Genomic DNA, 20,012 nt, shown 5'->3' with positions numbered 1-20,012 from the left:
TTATTTTCATGATGTTATAGTGGGTTCTACTTTTGAGTTGGTTCTTTTAAAGAGTTCAGAAAAAATAATATAAAGTTCAATCCAATTAATGATAAAAAAACAAAGCGTTTTTTTATTCAACTACGACTTTTACACTTACATGGTTTCGCAAACAAACAGTCCTCTAGTAGCACAGCACAGTGTTATGTCTGCGGACTCGCAACGCTAGAAATCGGGCAGAGCATAGATAACCAAATGTGTAACTTTGTGCGTAATTACAAACAATAGGTTTGGTTGGTTTGTTGTGTTTTTTTTTTGGAATTTTGCCCAAAGCTACACGAGGGCTATCTGCGTTAGCTGTCCCTTATTTTGTAGTGCCTTCCCTCTAGTCATCACCACCCACCGCCAACTCTTGGGCTACTCTTTCACCAACAAATAGTGGGATTGGGCAAAGTGTTGTCGGTATTGGATATAACAGACACAGTGTAGTTGGTATGTTTCGTACATTCTCTAAGAAATTCTTAAAATTACAATTGTAGTCTTCTCCGTTGATGTTGTGGTTGTTTGGCTGATTCGCCAATTCTATTAGATTAATTCAAGTAAACATAAATATTAATAATAAATACTTTAAAAAATAAATAAACACAACTGTATATTAATCTTTATCCTAATTCTGATTTATAAATTAATCATTTAAAATTGGTACAAATTTACAATATACCAACTTAATCTAGCTCATATCATAACAGTTGCTGTACACGTGATTTGTTAATATGAACACAGCATCTCGATCGCCATTCTGCTTGTTATATTCCAATTGGATTGATGAGCTGTGATATTGGTCGGAAACCTCATTGACACAGGATATAACAGATATAGTGCAGTTGAAATATTGATATACATTCTTCTGTAATTTTACTTATAAGTTCTTAGAAACAGTAAATAGAAGTAAAGAAAGATTTAAACCAGTACTGGTATTTTCAACTAAGAAGCACCTTCTGGGGCACATGGATTAAATGACCACGTTTGAAAGGATTAAAGCGTAGCCATATGAAGTTTAGAGCTGTTGGCCGGAAAGAACTGGGTCAACAGTTGTTTTGTGTGTGTGTGTGTGTGGTAGCTCTTATGTGCATAGAAGATTTGAAAGTTATAGTTAAAACGTCAACATAGCTGAAACAAAGAAACTTATCAGCGGTATAACATGGTCGAAATCTTTAACCGTTTGAACGTATAGTAGTACAATAACTAAACCATAACAGATCCTAGGTTAAAACCATTAAACTTATAAGTATGTGGAAATTTCAAAATGATTTTTTTTAAATTTTTATAAATGGCAAATATAATGCTTTTAATGCTAGAATCCAAAGTTTGGTACCTGAGATGGGGACATCGTAGACAGCCCATTGTGTAACTTTGAGCTAAAACGGGTATGAGACAAATTTCAATAATAGTAGTAATTAACCACATGATAGCATGCTGGAATTGTAAACGAGTCGTAGCTTCCAAAACAACAACTCATAGATTCACAGTGTAAACAGTACAAAATAAGACTCACAAGGATTTGTTTCTTTGTTTCAGATTTTTTCGCGCAACAGTACAGAAAGGGCTATTTGTGCACAGGTATCCCTAATTTTATACTGATAAATAAGAAGAACGGCATTAATGTCCATAGAACCTGCCGTCTACCCTTATCTGACGGAATAAAGGGTTTGTTTTGTTTGGAATTTCGCGCAAAGCTACACGGAATAAAGGGAACTAACTATTACTCTTAAAGTGCACTTCATGACCCCAAAGTACGGGTCACATTTTTGCGGAAACAGGCTATAAACAACAAACCATCGTATTCACAGTCCAAGTGATATTCAGAATAAAAAAATAACACTGAAGATTAATAATTAATTATACGTTATACTTAAGATAGAAAAGATATGAAATGATAACATTGATAGTTGTGGCAACAACAAATTGATTTTATGAGTTGTTTATTATTAAGTACAAATTACGCTATGGAAACTCTATGTTTTATCTACGGAGTTTTGAGTTCGTTTGACTTTACCATACAATAACTTAAATTAATTTAGGTATGTGAATAATAGTATGACGTTTCAACGAATTTATTATTCAGTATTATACAGCGGACCTAATTTTTAATCATTATATATATATGTGTGTGTGTTAAAGATTTTTTTTTCATAAGAAGTTAAATTAAAAAGGGAATATGTGATGTAGTTGCTTAGTACATTATTTGATTGGCCGTACCGTCTGCCGGGGACTGAGGTTTCGCCTATTCAAGGCTCGTCAGTACAGTTTAAGTCAGCATTATATTTTGCGGTTTTATGGACGTTTTTGTGATTTTTATCACTACTTCGCCTCCTGTCGATGTACCTTCACCAAATTTAGCATGAAAACACATCAAAGGAATACCATTAAGCCTCTTATGAGGTGAATTGTGTATAGTATCTATGGGGGTTTTAAGTCCGTTCCACTTCACCATATATTGTTTTGCCCACGATTGGTGTTAAAGCTCGATTTTTAGCATCGCGAGCTTTCAGACTTACCATTGCGCCACTGGGGAGAGAAGAAGTTAAAAATTATAATGAGCTTTAAGTTGGTTCAAAAATTCTCAAAGAAGAGTATTAAAGATGGAATTGTATAATAAATTAAGACACAAATTGAAAAAAAAATAATAATAATGTTTCTTGTGCATGATAGCGCCCTCTGACAAGATTACGTCATTTATTGGGCTTATGTAGATCTAACATTATGAATAATGCTTAGGTCTCGAAGTATTGACGGTTACTTTTTTGGGCGTCAGACTATTTGTAATCAGAAATGCAGCCTGTAACTATGATAGATATTTTCAGAATTTTTAGCTACATATTTATTTGAGTATTCCTTTTAACAAAGGTAATTGTTTTTATTATACATATAATCCTTGTTTTTTTTATTTAACTTGTTATCACTATGTATCATGCTCTTACTACTAGTATAGTTGTGATGTGTATTATATAATACGTTATACTGTGATATGTCTTGTGTATAGTATTATTATTAATAGTACTTGTTGGATGTCTGCTATTGCTAGTATTTAGTAGTATTTTTTGATTTATAAATTTGCATTCGTATAATTTAAGGACAACAAGGAACCAGTTTGTCCATCCAGGCAGTCTCATCCACTAAATTTAAAGTTTTTTAAAATACAAATGCAACAAAGCCAGCCTTTATCATCAATCAAACTAGAAGTTTGAGTCAAATATTTATCAGCCTTCACATAGTATTAACTTAAGCCAAGGGAGTCTATTAATACTTACCATGTTTGCATTGAAGGCAATCCATTTAAGAGACTAGTCACTCATTTAAAATTGTATTAGTTAAAGATTATTCCTATTCTTCACTGTTTCATAAAAATTTCCCAGTTTTCAGCAAATACTAAGAAGTCCGGCATCTCCATTATAATTTCTGCAATGTATGTTAGGGTTACGTTATTTTTAACAGACTTGTAGATAAGAAATGGTACATTTATGTGGGAGTTATGAATGGCCTTCCTTCACTTAGGAATCCTTAATTGTAATGTAACTTGCATAACACAACCTTATGTTTAGGCTAAATTAATAGTTAAAAGGTTAATTTTGGGAGTTGAGCTTAAATGTCATGTTAAGTAAAAATTGCTTAAAATATTTTAAACTTTTTTTTGTGATGCAGTAGTTAGTACTTCAGACTATCCAAACTCAGTGTCGACTAGAATTAGGTTTGTGTGTTCGTTGGTGGTTATTACACTCAAAACTCTCAACTATGATATACGTTTATTCTTTATTTTGATATCAAATTTGTTGATAAATCTGTTAAAATTTTTGACTTGTAGATGAAACCAGTGCTCATATGATCCCTTTTGGAAAAATAAAAGGACCAAAAGAAAAACTATAAAATTAGAAATTGTTTGCTTTCTGTTGTTAGAAAGATGTTTGAATATGTTACTTGAAATAATTTTAGAGGCATTATTTGGAAAATAGTCAAATTTGCTGATAACAGTAAACTTGTGTATTTTTAGCTATGTTGAAAAGTTAACAGAATAACTTTGATCACTTAGTAATTGATTGTTAATTGTAGTAACTTCAGTGGAATGCATTTGAATTATGTTAATATAAATCAAAAGTTTAATATAGTATGACTGAACAAAAATATCTTTGAATATTGGTAGCTAAATCTCTCAAACCATTACATTTCTGTTGTTCATAGTAAAGATAATAGAATTTAGAGTATATTTATAGACAAAAGAGAAAAATTATTTCTATTAAAGACTACTATTTACAACCTTATCTTCATACATAAGAAAAGATTTGTTGGAAAGGGATTGGAGAATTCTAGGGATAAAAACATTTTATAAAATTAGGTTAAGAGCTTTTAACTCATTTCTTTTGAGGAAGGAAAGGTAAGAGGTGATCTTAATCAACTGTACAAGATTATTTAATAGGCTGGAGGCCTTTAATTTATTAATACCATATACTGGAGACAACAGTATAAAAGAATGTAATTTTACGATTTGTAGAAGACAGGCTAGGTAGACTTCAGTTGAGATAGTTATTTTTCCAGTGGGAGATTAACTTGTGAAATGAGTTGCCACCTGCAACAGTTGAGACCAACATTTTATAGATTTTAAGATGGAAATCAATGATTTTCTCAAAAGTAAAAAGGCGAGTTAAAATTTTATTTTTTGTATGTTATATGGTGTTAAATTATTTATAGCCATCCCTGAACATCAAACACTAAGAAGAAGAAAGGAGAAAATTAAAGCCATCTTTTTACCTCTTTTTGAAAATCATTGTGTCCTCTCTTAACCTCTTCTGAAAATTTATTCTGGTTAGAATAAAGGCACTTTGAAAACTGCTTTATCTTGACTTAGATAGATTTGGCAAGACATGCTATGAAAGGTTAAGGGTTAAAGTTTGAGAATTGAAAGCAATGCAATTTTTTCATTGAGGAAAACTTACCAAAGTAACCCTCATGGGTTTGATTTAGGATGTTGTTTTTAAACATTAGAATAGCTACTTTTGCAGCAATACTTCCAGATTTTGCTGATGGTATTAAAATACTGGGAATGGTTGATCCATTGGAGAGTGTTTATTTTATTCACAAGGATTTGAAATGTCTTAATTAGTAGGCAAGAATGTGAAAAATTGAGGGGGTCACGTAAAAATATGGTGTCTCACACAAACATTGCTTCCAAATTTTGTCTCAATATTCATTGTTTCTGATTTTTTACTCGATAATGAAAGTATATGGAAATACTGATGAGTTAGGAATGTATTATTATAAGTGTACCTGGTTCAAAAAATTTAGTTACCTGTATGAAGTGATGTCAAAGGCTAAAGTTTGTATTCTGTGAAATGAAGAATTGTTAGAGATGAATTTATCTACATGATTTAAAGGTTTAGAAAATTTTTTGATCAACTATCTATGGAAGAATTGTTTTAACAGTGAATTGGTAATGTTTATAATGCAAACTACAGTATTAAGGTTAATAAGTATAATCTTTGGAAGCCCTATACAGACTAGTTCTTTACCCAAATTATTTTTGTTAAAAAATATTACTAATTTTTGGAATGATTGGCCTGACATTGTGGTTTGTTTTGTTAATTAACTTGAATCATATGAAGCATGTGATATATAGTTGTGAAAGGCTACATTCAATTTGACTTGGTTGTTTTGATTGAGTGAGGGCTTGTCTTCAGTAGGAAACTTTGAAACAAACCATTTTCTTTTGTTTGGCTTATTCTACCATACATAGTGCAATACATACAAAACATATTGGTAGCTGTAGTAAAAGATTATTGCATTACCAAAGTGGGATAACAATTTAGTGCTTTAAGAAACCTCATCTGACATAACATAAAAGGCCATGTATTTGTGAATTTGTAACCAATATCAACTGAACTGGTATGACCAATTATATTTCTCATGAAAGAAAATTATATTATTGTAATGATTAATCACTCTGTTAAGCTATCCAAGCAGTGTACTGTTACTAGTGGTGGGGTAAACAGGATTTTAGGTTGTATATACAGAAATATTGAATACAAATCTAAGTAGATTATTTTATTGGACATCTCGCTGGTTAGGCCACATTTGGAATATTGTATTCAGTTTTGGGCTCCTTACCTTATAGAAGGGCTCAGATGAGAGTCACTAAAATGGTATATTGGATGGATGGATTGTCATGTGAAAAAAGATTAAGTTCCTTAAAACTGTTTTCTTTGAAATGTTTAAGATTGTAAAAGAAATTGATATTGATAATGTTAATGCATCAACATTTTTTACACTTAACAGCAAGAATTATAGGACTATGGGACACAGATTCAGGCAAGGTTTAAGCTATCTTCAACTAATACAGTTTTGTTTTTCAAATAGAGTGGTTGGCCTGTTTAATGGGTTTCCATTGGATGTTATGGAAGCAGTAAATATGAGTAAGTGTAAAGGAAAAATTGATAGATATGTGAAGGAGAAGAGTTGGCTTTGATTTTTTTGTTGTAGTGGAGGATGGAACCATCAAGATGAACCAACAGGTCCTTTGTTGTCCCTAAACATTATCTATCATTGTTATGACTATGTACTGTCTGAAGATATAGTAATGATTAGAATAAATGGTTGTGTACTTGGAATTACTGCTGGTAACTTAGTTGGTAAGGACATCAACATCAAAGTATTATTGCAAGTCAGTCTCAGCTTAAACCTAGGTCAGGGCAAATTTCTCAATATTTGTGATTTATTTTAATTTGCAATAGTTAACTTCGGTTTACGAATAATAAAACTCATTATTTGCTCAGTAAAAGATAGAGCCCAATGTCTTCATTATTGCTAAAATGAAATTTAAAACATGATGCCCTTTTTATCTGAAACCTGTAATAAATATTTGATTTGATTGTATGCTATATCATGTACCGAGTGCCTCTCTTTATTACAATTTTTTTTCTCTAACTCTTATTACTTGCACAGATTGTATTTGGAACTGATGTTTTTAACATAGAATTCTTTTCTACTTATTAATATTTTTAAAAAGGCATAACCTGTAGTAAAATATTCTCCCTCAAATAGTGTAGTTATTTTAGTATCTAAAAAAAAAAAATTCTTCAAGAGATTCATACATTTATGATTCTTTGGGATAATTACTTGACTTGTAGGTCACATGTTAATAGTTTTATGTGTTGATGTTCATTAGTCCATTGGTACTTTTGTTAAAATCGTATTGGGTCTTTGTGTTCATGAACTCTCTCTTGAAACTTAATACTAAACACTATACTAGTAAAAGGTTTAACTTCTGACGTAACTGGTAAAGATTGTCAAATTCTGTGGCCATAAAACTTAATTATATTTGTCATACTATAAACTGTCTTGTATTAATTGTGTAAATAGATCTGTATTAAAAACTACAATTTGTACGTTAGATTCTTAGTATCATACGTGTTATTTATAAAGCAAATTATATTAACTGATGCCTTTATCAGTTGGTCTTTTTTGTTTTAGTCCACTATTGACATAATATCATAAACTCTAAGATCTTGGTAAAAATGACCATTCGTTCAACATAAAAAAAGAATGAAAATTTATTGATAAATGTATTCTGACATTTGGAGTGTTATCATTTATTTATACAATATACATTTCCATATCTCAGTTTTGAGCCCAAGATCTCGCACACCAGGCGAGTAAGTTCATTTCATTTTCTCTTTTTTTATTAGCTACAACTAACACGAAGGGCCAGTTCTTTAGCGCTTACTAGTATGGTACTTTTTTACAACTCTAATGTCTACACAGGGGCTATATCAGGGGTACTACGAGTACCGATTCTTGGGGAGCACAGATTTGCGTCTCTTCAAAGCAAGGATAACTTAGAATTTTTGAGGAGGGGTGCAAAATTTATATCTTACATAGGGCGGCGCCATCAGCGATCGGTACCTCCTTGCTAGTACAACAGTACGTTCGGTTGAAGTGCAGTGACAAGCTTCTGTGTATTAGTAAAATATGTCAGATCTTAAAAGACTTATCTTTCGAAAGCAACGTAAAGAAAATTCATATGCTGTATTCTTAGTTTGATGTCTGTTTGGTTACTAATGGCAGAATACTCAACTTTTAACTGTGACTCAACAAGTTAACGTAAGAAAAATTGTCAGATAAAAACGATTGAGTAAATAGCAAGTGAACAACTTTTACAGATACGTGTACTTTTAGATAACGTCTTATACGTAACTTACGCAGCTTTTTCTCTGGTAGGAAAAAAAATGCGCAAATTTCATTGAATTTACTCCAGTTGTTGTAACAGGTATTTGGGTTTGAAGATCCGTAATGCATGGAGGGTACTTTGCGAGAGAAAAAAATAAATATCCGTCAATCTATAAACCTAGTGCCTAAGAATTTATAGCGTCGGAAGGGCAAGTGACCGAGAAAATAAGCCTGCTTTCATTGATCATTAGTTAACAGTCATTTTAGATCTAATTTATAAATTCTAGGTGTGGAAAAAAAAAACAAAGGAACAAAAACCATGATTATAGTTAAAAATAACTTGTTCCTTTGTTTTTTTCCACACCTAGAATTTATAAATTAGATCTAAAATGACTGCTAACTAATGATGCATTAAAAATGTTGAAGTTATGATGATAAAATAACTTGAATATTATTTAAATAAATAATTATTTATTATTAAAAATACTTTTTAAGCGTTTCATGTTTTTCCACACTAGTGTTTGAGTGATACCATCATACAATCTGTTGTCAGTGTAGAAGTCGTCAGTTATTTATTGATTTAAAATATTTTTTGTTTTATTACTTGACATTTTAAACACCATAAATAATCAACCTTTTTCTTGCGACTCTTTCCTTTCATCGAGAATTCTACTCGACCAGTTCCCAAAGATGAATTACAGGCCTAATCTATTCTTTACTGAAAATGAAATTCACGTGCTGGTGGTGAAAATAAACAAACAGTACGCTGAACAGTACTAGTTAGTTTTGACGGGATGTAGGATATTATCCTACCACCTAAAGTATATTAATTTACCAATGGTAAATAAATTATTTTCATTTCATTTGTTTTATTTTTTTAAATGTGCATATTTATTTGGAAAATGTTAATATACGTTTGAATTACCCGAACGTGCGGTGAGGGGTTTTAGCATTTATTAACATTCATGATAAATTAATAATTTTTCCTTAATAAATAAAAAAATACACATTAATAAAATAGTTTAATTATCAAATTCCATGTCAGTAATACGACGACTTAATTCACATGACTTGTGAGCTTCCAAAAGTTAGTCTGTATAACATCAGGCATTGTATAATTAATTTTTAAGTTCGTTTTCTTGTAAGAACGGTAAAAAAATATTGCGTCGAGTTATTTCGAATTAAAAACATGCTTACAAACAACAGTAATTCAAGTATTATTATCTTATACTTGGATAAGGTGTTACTGTCGTTGTGTGTGTTACATATATATACACACGTAAATGTGTCTGTGACTAACATGGAAAGTACGCAGATATATTGATAATCAATGGCGTCAAAGAACCTACTGCCTCTTGTCCGCGGGTAGTTCATTTTCTACTTCGTGGAAGTGTTTCCTCCTGATTTCAAACGATAAAACTCGTAATCACTTTATAGATAATGGTAATAGTGTTGTCCATGGTAGAACCTTGAAGCTCAAGTACACGAGGAAGGTCGAAATTTATGAACGTATCACTTTTAATTATCTCATAAATATAATTTACTGAAAATAACAGAAAAAAAAACAGGTGAGTTGGCAAGATTTTTAAGACTTAAATTTGTTTAAACTTTAAGTAAATAAGAGTGTAGTTTTCAGTTAAGTAATAAATGTATCTGAAGGCTTATAACAATCAAAAGTGAGATTTCTATACAGATAGGCCATTGTATAACTTTGTGCTAAACAGCAAACAAATAAGGAAAATTGAACAACTTTTAATGTGTACAAACAGAAGTATTACAAAGAAGATAGATGATGTCATAAGTAAATTTTTATTGTGATTTTGAACCTGATATATTAATATTTTGATAATAATGGTGTCTTCAAAAGAAAAATCCTTCCCTGTAACCAAGTTATAATGTAAATATATTTTTGTATACTCTCTGGACACAGTAGTCAGGGGTAGAAATATTCTAAATTTTCAGCAGGACGCCTCAAAATTGTCACTGAACATTACCGAAAACAAGAAATCAAGTAGAGACAATTATTATATAAAACAGAATCATTTTATTTATGGCACTGAAATATTATTTCAAAGCAAGTGTCAACAAGCCTTGTATCCATTAAAAATGACACATCAATCAAACTGGTAGATTTAGTCATCCAGCACTAAGACAGCTGATGTAGACTCAGTATTTCTTTTGTCTCTACGTGTGTGAGTTCCATGTGAACTCACAAATTGTCTGGTTTTTACTGTTCTTCCACCAAGATTCTACAGACTTGCACAGCAATTCTGTGCTTGCAAGATCACAGGTCTTATTCTTAGCTAATTTCATTGTCATCAAGTCGTTAAGAGAATCATTTATTAGTTTGGACCGCCAGTCATCCTTAAAAATTACCATCTGGAAAAATCCACGTTCTGGTTCAGCAGATGACACGGAAATCACCTGCATGAGGCAAACCAAGGCCAACACTGTTGATCCAGGGAAAGGTTTACCATCCTCAACAGTAATTTGACTTAACATGTGGGCCCACAATCCACTTGCACTACTAGCCAGGGACTCATCTGATTTGGCAAATCTTGTGGCTTTGAGTAGTGTCTCATGTAAGTCAGCTTCCAAATATCAGCTGCAATGTTGAAACCCTTAGCTTCTAGCAGAGCACCAAAGTGGTCCAATAGTGTCTGGAGTTCATTATGGCCATAACATGACAATGCTTCCTTGCTTTTAGGCCATTTGCTTGGTTCAAAAATTTGAAAGGCACCAATAAAATCCTTATCAAATTCTTCAAATCTCTCATTCAGATACGTGACAATTTTACCTATGAAGATGGCAGTTTCTTCAGCCACAGATTGAGCAACTGTCTCTTTGTGGCACTTTTTGAGCCTCTGGCCCTTGTATGACCACTAATAACAATCACCTTTCCTCTATGTAACCACTTGCCAGTTTGTTCTTATGTTGTGAGCACTTTAACAATTTTCTGGGATTTCTCAACATGATTCAGATTGCCCAGCTTCTCTTTGCAAATAGCGAGTTTGTCAGAAACAATGTTCACAGTAGCAAAATTGTCTTGCATTTTGAGACTAAGAGATGTCAAAACAGGCAGAACTGCCAAGAGTATGTCCATGTGCAGGATGAATTTAAGGCTTGTCAAAGTACTGTATAATCCTGCAGTTTTCTGTCCACGTTCCCCTTTATCATGCAGCTTTACTTGATACAAATGCTCCGCTAAAGCTGGCCAGTTATGAGAAACTGACTCCAGAGTGTGCTCTTTCTAGGCCACCCACTGGGTTCCTGTCCCTTTTGTTGGCTTTACCAGCTTCTTTGAGGCCAGTCCAGTTTTGTGGCAAATTGTCATAAAACTTCCATAGGTTTTGTAAAAAGGTTTGGATACTATCAAGGTAAGGGATGTCCTTGATGGTCTTGATGGTCTTCTTAATTGCAAGTTCCAATCTGTGATTAACACAGTGAATCTCTATCAAATAAGGTTTTTGCACCTTCAATCTGTTGATAAGTCCATTATTTGTGCCAAAATTGACAGCTGCCCCATCAGCTGTCAGGCATACAATTGATTCAAGCCAGTCAGGAAACTTGCCATATATGGACAATGCTGCAAGTACAAAAAATTAGTATCCAATGTTAGTTACTTTCTGTTTTAAAAAAAAAAAAAAAGTAAATTTGTACTTTGGAAAATTCAGTTGCTCCATTATCTATTATGCTAGTTGTGCCAGGTTTAGCTCCAATTCTGTCAGCGGTAAATACATGGTTCTTGGTTTAAATCAATTGAAACATGCTTGAGTTTTCACTGATGTATATTAATAATGGAATGACTATGTAAATCTGAATTAAAACACAAATGTGCATGAAATATTGTCCATTTTAATTTTTCTTAATTAGGAATTCAGGACAAATCCAGAAAACTATCATCCCAGGTAATTAAGAAACCTTTACTTGAACTAAGTGCCTGTAGCAAGTGTTCAGAATCAGCCTTCTCAACTGACTGCAGACACAGGAATGGGTTACTGGGTAACAGTCACTGTCCAAGTATCTTGCATAGACTATCTTCTGCTCAATGTTGGCAGTGTCTGTTGAGCCGTCAGTCATAATGCCAAAGAATAATGAGGTGTGCAGATGAGATCTGACATTAATTCTAATTGTTTCTGCAGTATACTTCGTAAAGATAACTGCTTGTTTGTCATTGGCATGATGTTCTGTTAAGTTCATACCAAAGTTGTGCTCCTGCAGCAACAGCAGCTCTTGAAACTTGCTGCATGGTTTGGCATTCAAAGCCATATAAAGGGCAGTCCTGAACAGCACAAGCAAACAATCTTTCGCAGTCTGGTTACGTTTGCTCAATTCTTTCATTATGGGAGTTAAATCAGGTGTTTCTTTTGCTGTGTAAGCTTGGCAACTTAGACTGTGGGCGCGACTGTTTTCATGCTCCTTAACAGCACTTGCTCTCAGGTTGGAAGATCCTGTTATGAAGGTGTTCTTCTGCCTTCCATTACTTTGGTCATATTCCTGACAAATTGAGCAAAACATCAGTCCGGTAGCGTTATTATACTCCAACCATGGTCAGCCTCTATTCCATTCATCCTGGAAATGATGAGTAGGCTTAGTGCCAGTACTAGCAGTAACAGTTTTTGCTTTAACACTTGGGCTTGGGTCAACAAACTTGGGTTTTTTCACTCGGGGTTCCGTGGTATTGTCTTCTGATTCATTAGTCTTTCTCGTGAAGCCAAACTGAAATAAATCATGAGACTTTCCCGTTTTTTTTTACTATCAGACGCCATGGTCAGATCGTCGTGAATGTTTGGCAGTCACGTGACACTCCGGGTAGGCACGGATAAGGCAACCTAAAAAGCGCATTTTGTGAGCGTTCACGACCGTTTTTTTGTCTTAAATTAAATCTTAAATTGTGCAAGTTATTTTCCACTTATTATAGAATATACTTTTAAGCAAAATCTTTGGGCTGTGCATACACAGCTTTTGCCTCTCTTATTTTTGAGGGATGATGTATTTGTGTCCGATATGTTAGGAGTATGACCACTGGTCACGATGTCTGATGATAGATGGGAAAGTGCCAGTCAAACTTGATTTTTTAACGGACATGTCTGGCTTTAAATAGAAAATTTCTAACCCTTGTAGTGGTGTTACTTATACATGTTGTGGCCTGAAATATAAATCTTTGTTATTGAAACTAATTAACTTGAATTATGAAGTTTTAGTATTGAAAATTACATGTATTTGTTAGAACACGTATTCTTGATCCTCTAAGACGGTCTAAGTATTGCTAATATTTTTAAAGATTAGTTTTTATAAGCAGGGTGATACTTCCATTAAATGTCAGTATAACCCTGTATCCCAGTATTTATCTTGCTCATGCAACAGATATTCATGCAACCATTAAGAACTTTCGTGCTTCATCTGCTGTTTGGGATCGTGTTTTTCTGCTTGTGATCCAGATACTGATCTCTTATCTTTACAAATTTAAGGAATATGAATTATTCACTATTTATTAGGCTTATGCTTAATGCAGGATCAGTATTGTTAAGGTTATTAACATGCTTAATACTGATATTAAGAAGTTTACATTGTTTTTATTGTATGAATATCTATTGCTGTTGAAGTAATTTGGTTTGAGTTTTAAGCTTGTTGTATGTTTATAGTTGTAATTCATGTCAACTTACCAATTAAACCACACCTCATCCTTTCAAAATATACTTATTTTTGTGATGCTTTTTCTTATATTAATAACAAATCACAATTTATTCTTAGTTATGACTTTAAAATAAAGGGGAATGCAAATTGTTAATTTTATATCATTCAGCAACATTTATTCTTAAACATTTTTCTCCTCTACTAATTGGACTTACTAAAAAGTGTCTTGTGAGCAATAGCTAGTGTGTTAATCCTTTTTGTAGGTTAAAAATGTAATGAGAAACTGATGTCTAACCTGGGGTTGGAACTCGATATCATTCTGAAAGCTGTAAATGAGATAAAGAATAAATTTTCATAATATTAAAACAAAATTAGCTTCACAACTTTCCATACATAGATCCATAATGCAGCCAGAGAAATAGGAAACATCTGACTTTTGGAAATAAAAATAAAAACCTGATCTGATATTAAAAGTCCATTTTTTTCAGTAAGTAATCCATTCAGGATACAAAGGTGAAGTTGTTATATATTTAATATAGGTACATTTTGGATTTCAGGTGAATAGACAAATTAATTTAAATGCCTGTATAGTTTTCAGGTATGCTTATATGCAACAGATAAATATAAAGTACCCATTGAATAAATATCTTACATTTTATAGAAAGAATAAATTTAATACAAACAGAAAAATGAAAACAAATACAAGTAGAAAAATGAAAAGTCTCTATGCCTAAAAAAAAAAAAAAAATATGTTACTTACTGTTTAGTTTATAACTTTCCGTTATTACTTCTGACTGTTGGGTATAGAGGAGGATTTTCAAATGTTTTTGTCGGATAAAGATAAAAAAAAATTATATTACATCATACTTTTAGGTCTGATAAAGAGACTGAGTATGGTATCTCATAATTCATATTTTACTTTCATTACAACTCCCCTCGATGTGGATTCCTGCACGTGGTGAGGGGACTTCCAGAGAAAGTTCTGTTCTTACAGTTTACCTCCTCTGGGATCAAAACATCCACCTGCATGTTTGCTGTGCGTGGTAACCCATGAAGGGGAGGAGAGAATCGTGGTGGTTGAGGGGTCCAACTCCAACACACCACTTTGGCCTTGAATTCCTGTAAACAGGCAGTCTTAAGGTGGCCCCCCCCCAGGATCAGTTGGCTAGTCCATTTGGGACAGGGTCAATTGAGTACCAGCATAGGACATCCACAACAATCGTTGTGGACATTGTGTCTGACACTGGTGTTTGGGTATAGTGCTCATGAAACCCTGGCATCACTGCAGTGCCCATAAGGCACTGTAGGGCATCCCCTTGTAGGGCTCCATGGTGGTGGGTGGGGTTAGTGGGCACTGAAAAATTTTATATTTATTATGGATACTCCTAAAACAAAAAAAAATAACACAAGTTGAAACCATTGAGAAAAACCTGACTACTGAAAAATGACCACACATTGATGAATTTGTACATCCTAACTCACCACTTGAATCTGTCACACGATTTCTAATTTTGCATTCCTTAAGTGACAAACCTCTAGGGCAGATGTCTCCATTTTTTATTCAAAACGTCTTGCTAGCTCCCCTAAATCAGTAAAAAAGCTACTTTTGGGAGACATCTTAGTGGAAACATCTTCATCACAGCATTCCAAACTCCTCCTGACATCAAAGGGCTTGGGGGAAATACCCATTGAAGTTACTCTTCATTCTATTTTGAATACTTCCAGAGGAGTCATAGTTGAAAGAGATTTAAGGACTGTCCCCGAATTGGAGATCCTCACAGGTCTTGCCAACCAAAGTGTCACAGCAGTAAGCCAAATCGTCACTCGAAAAGATGGAATTCTGGTACCAACAAATGTTCTAATACTAACATTTACTGTACCACGTCCTCCCACCACAATAAAAGCAGGATATCTGAATTGTAAGGTGTGACCTTATATTCATCATCCAGTACGATGTTTCCATTGTCAACAATTTGGTCTTTCAAAACAATCTTGCCGTGGTTCCTTGACCTGTGCTCGTTGTGGTGGTAAAGACCATAATGCCATCAGATGCCAACTCGAAGCACATTGTATAAACTGTAATGGTAAGCATCCTTCTTATTTTATCTCTTGCCCTAAATAGGTAGAAGAAAAAGTACAATGTCTCAAGACAGTTAATCTCACTTACACGGAGGATCAAAAATTATTATTACCTATTCTGACCAGAACTTATGCTTCTGTAACCCATTCTACTACTACAGTGACAGTCCAAACAGACCTTACCCTATCCCTTACACAATCTTCACCAGCAAATCTTAATGAAACACTTCCCAAAATCAACACAGTTCACAAATCAGTGTCTCCTTCCATCTCTGTCCTGACTACACCTTCCAGTCATTGCTGAATTTCACCTTCTTCAAGTCGAGATGTTTCCATGGGGTCTCCCTCTCTTGATACCCCAAAAAGTAAACAAACAGCTTGTCTGTACCCTCAGTCATTAATACGTGTACCAATAAATTCAGACATGACCATTCGAGCTAGAGCAGGATCTATAGAGTGCGATAGACCCACATCCAATAAAGAAAACAAAATGCAGTTGTAAGCAGAAGGACTTTCTACTGTCTTCTCCTCTGAAATAATTACACATGGCCACATTGATCCAATAAACTTGTTTAGGTTTCCAATCAAATGTGACTGACATCAAAGAACTGATCGACTTTTATCATCCCATATGTCTTTCTTTGTAGGAAACATTTCTACAGCCTACAAATACAGTTACTATCCACCACTATTCATTATACCAGAACGACAGGCTATGTGTAGGATGGGGACATGGGGGAGTTGCATTGCTGGTTGATCAGCATGTGCCCACCCGGTCCCTGTCGTTGACCACACCCTTGGAGGCTGTAGCCATTCGTGTCTCCTTGGGTTCTACCATCACTATTTGATGTATTATAATCAATCAGACCTCAAAACTCTCATTGAGCAACTGCCTACCCCCTTTTTAATCTTGGGAGATTTCAGTGGGCATAATCCCCTCCAGGGTGTGTCATAGAGCATATGCTCCTGAATCACAACCTGGCTCTATACAATACTGGCTCTTACACACATTTTCATGCACCTAGTCAGTCATTTGCAGCTATAGGTCTTTCTGTCTGTTCCCCTTTGCTACTCACTCACTTTTCCTTGGAGGTTGACATTAATCCACAAGGTAGTGATCATTTTCCCGTCATCTTACGAGAGATTGGCCGTGATCAGTACCACCTGACCCATGTACCGTGGTGGAAGTTGGTCCAGGCCAACTGGCCTTCATTCACTACTCTCTCAGAACTTGATCCTGCCATCTTATGTGAATCATCCATAGATGATTGTATAGCAGCAGTAATCAACAGTATTATACAAGCTGCTACTCGATGCATCCCTAAAACCTCAACATGTTCCCTACGGCATCTCTGCCATTTGTGGAATTCTGCCTGTTCTATAACATGGAAAACTCAGAAGCATGCTTGGGATAAATTTCAAAGATACCCCACGCTCTCAAAGTGCATTGCATTTCAGCAAGCCCGTGCACATGCTCGGCAAGTTAAACGTCAAAGCCAGAAGGAATCTTTGATTAAATACACCTCCAGCATTTCTTCAACCACCAGCATAAAAGTTATATGGGATAAGATCTGGAGGGTGAGTGGAAGATATACTTCTGCCTCCCTTTCTATCTTAATATCTGATGGCCACTAAGTTGCAGATGCACAGAGCATTGCCAATACTCTTGGGGACTACTTCTCTCGTGTATCTAGCTCTTTGAACTTATCCCTTTCCTTTTTAGCCTTTAAAACACAGGCAGAGCATCTACTTCTTTCCTTTTCAACTGACCATTTCTATGACTACAATTGCCCTTTTACACTGATGGAACTCAAACTTGCAATTCATTGGTCTGGCAATACATCAATTGGACCTGATAATATACATTGAAATGTTATGCCACCTTTCCCAGAACTCTCACTATTCTAGCTGTCTTTAGTCATATATGGCAGGAAAATATCTATATAGATGCTTGGTGACGAGCTATCATACTCTCTATTCTGAAACTTGGGAAGGATCCAACAATTCCTTCAAATTACTGTCCCATTGCTTTGACAAGTTATCCCAGTAAGATCTTAGAGAGGATAATCAATGCCTGCCTCATTTGGTTTCTTGACTCAAACAACCTCTCACCTACTCAGTGTGGGTTCCAAAGACAATACTCTATGATAGACCACTTAATTCACCTTGGAACATCAATCAGGGAAGCCTTTTTAAGGCAACAACATTTTGTTACTGTTTGTTTTTGATTTAGATAAAGCTTACAATACAACATGAAGATACGGCATCCTACAAGACCTTCACTCCTGTGGATTGTGTGGCAACTTACTCCCTTTCATTCAGCAATTCTTAATGAAGTGCTGCTTCCAAGTCTGTATGGGCTCTACACTTTCTCATTTTTCCCACAGAAACTTGGAGTCCCTCAGGGCTATATTCTGAGTGTCACACTTTTCATTATAAAGATTAATGCCATCAATGAACAATTCCTTCTCACTGTTGCAAACGAGCTCAGTTGACGACTTTCACATCTCATGTCAGTCATCAAACATGAGGTTTATTGAACGGCAGCTACAAACTGAAATCAGTCAGATACTGAAGTGAACCACAGCAAATGGTTTTAAACTTTCACTCTTTAAAACCATTTGTATACATTTCTGATACAAACAGGGAATCCACTCAGATCCAGAATTCTGTCTTGATGATGTTTTACTTCCTGTGTCCCTGAGGCAAAGTTCTTAGGTCTTATATTTGATTGTAAATTAAATTTTATATTGCACATCAAACAACTTCATCTCAAATGTCTAAAAGCATTGAACATTCTCTGTGCCCTCTCTTCTACTTCTTGGGGAGCAGATTGATACTCCATGATCAAAATTTATCGTGCCCTCATCTGATCCAAACTTGACTATGGGTCTGTGGTTTATGGTTCTTCCAGAACCTCAGCACTGAAAATATTGGATACTGTCCATCACCAGGGGCTTCAGCTTTGCATTGGAGCTTTTCGTACTTCTCCCGTGCAAAGTCTGTATGTGGAATCTCATGAACCCTCTCTATATATTTGCCATTTACAACTGTCTCTAATGTATGCTTCCAAACTTCGATCCTTACCACAGCATCCTACCTGGAGTTGTGTTTTTAGCCATAATGTACCACACTTTTTAACAACAGAAACTCTGACATTGTTCCTTTTAGTCTCTGTTTCCAGGCACAATTAGAAGAATTGGAATTATCCTTGAATATCATTGCAGTTTCCTCAAATCAACCTATTCCACCATGGCAAATTACTGTCCCCAATTGTAACCTATCTTTGAGTCATCTGAGGAAAGTAAATATACCTGATTGGAAATATTGCTCTTTCTTTGCCAGACATCTTTCATATGATCCATCCATTCCTATATATACAGATGGTTCCAAATCGGGTGTCTCAGTGGGCCCTGCCATGGTTTATGATAGTTCAATTGTGGCACACACTCTCCCCTACAGTTTCTGTTTTCACTATCGAATTGTATGCCATCTCTTGCCCTAAATCATATTGAAGTAATGCAATATACAAATTGTACAATATATACGGACTCACTCAGCTGTCTATTGGCCCTGGAATCATTCCATGACACTCACCACCCTCTTCTCATCAATATCAAAAACACACTGGCCCATCTTTCTCTCACATCTGTCTCTGTTCAATTCTTTTGGATACCAGGTCATGTTGGTATTTGTGGGAATGAGCTGGCCAACAGAGCAGCAAAGTCTGTCTGTTCTGGATCTATCATCCCAGTATCCATTCCATACATGGACTATGGTCCAGTTATCAAATCCAGACTGTACACCAGATGGCAGGCAACCTGGAATGAGCAACACAATAACAAGCTTTTTCATATCAAACCTCTAGGTCTTTGGCCCTTTTGCTTCTGTAAGGATCAAAGAGAGGAAGTTGTTTTGGCAAGGCTACACATTGGTCACAGTTTTTTAACCCACCACTTCCTTTTATCTGGAACTGCTGCACCAGTGTGTGGTCTATGAGGCACTCAGATCACAATCATCCACATTTTATTATCATGCCATCATTACAACCTAGAATGACAACACCATTTTAAAGATATTTGTAAGGTAAGTTTGCCCTTGAC

General features: G+C 34.8%; 1 protein-coding gene across 8 annotated transcripts in view; it reads left to right on the top strand.

Annotated features, from left to right (window-relative positions):
* Window positions 1–2,707: 2,707 nt before the first annotated feature.
* LOC143256632 (serine/threonine-protein kinase PAK 3-like) overlaps window positions 2,708–20,012 on the top strand; it is a 50,534-nt gene continuing 33,229 nt past the window's right edge. For 2 of the 8 annotated variants that reach the window (XM_076514096.1, XM_076514094.1), the window contains exon 1: window positions 2,708–2,886. The gene's annotated coding sequence lies outside the window, so the exon portion shown is untranslated. Of the gene's footprint in view, window positions 2,887–8,858; window positions 9,034–9,625; window positions 9,762–20,012 lie in introns of those variants that run through there. The other 6 variants (XM_076514101.1, XM_076514098.1, XM_076514097.1 and 3 more) reach the window with 5 other exon arrangements.

The sequence above is a fragment of the Tachypleus tridentatus genome, chromosome 7 (genome assembly GCF_004210375.1).
Source record: "Tachypleus tridentatus isolate NWPU-2018 chromosome 7, ASM421037v1, whole genome shotgun sequence".
NCBI classification, from domain to species: Eukaryota; Metazoa; Arthropoda; class Merostomata; order Xiphosura; family Limulidae; genus Tachypleus; species Tachypleus tridentatus.
The sequence above is the reverse complement of the archived record's forward strand: the minus strand, read 5'-3'. Positions and strand labels throughout refer to the sequence as shown.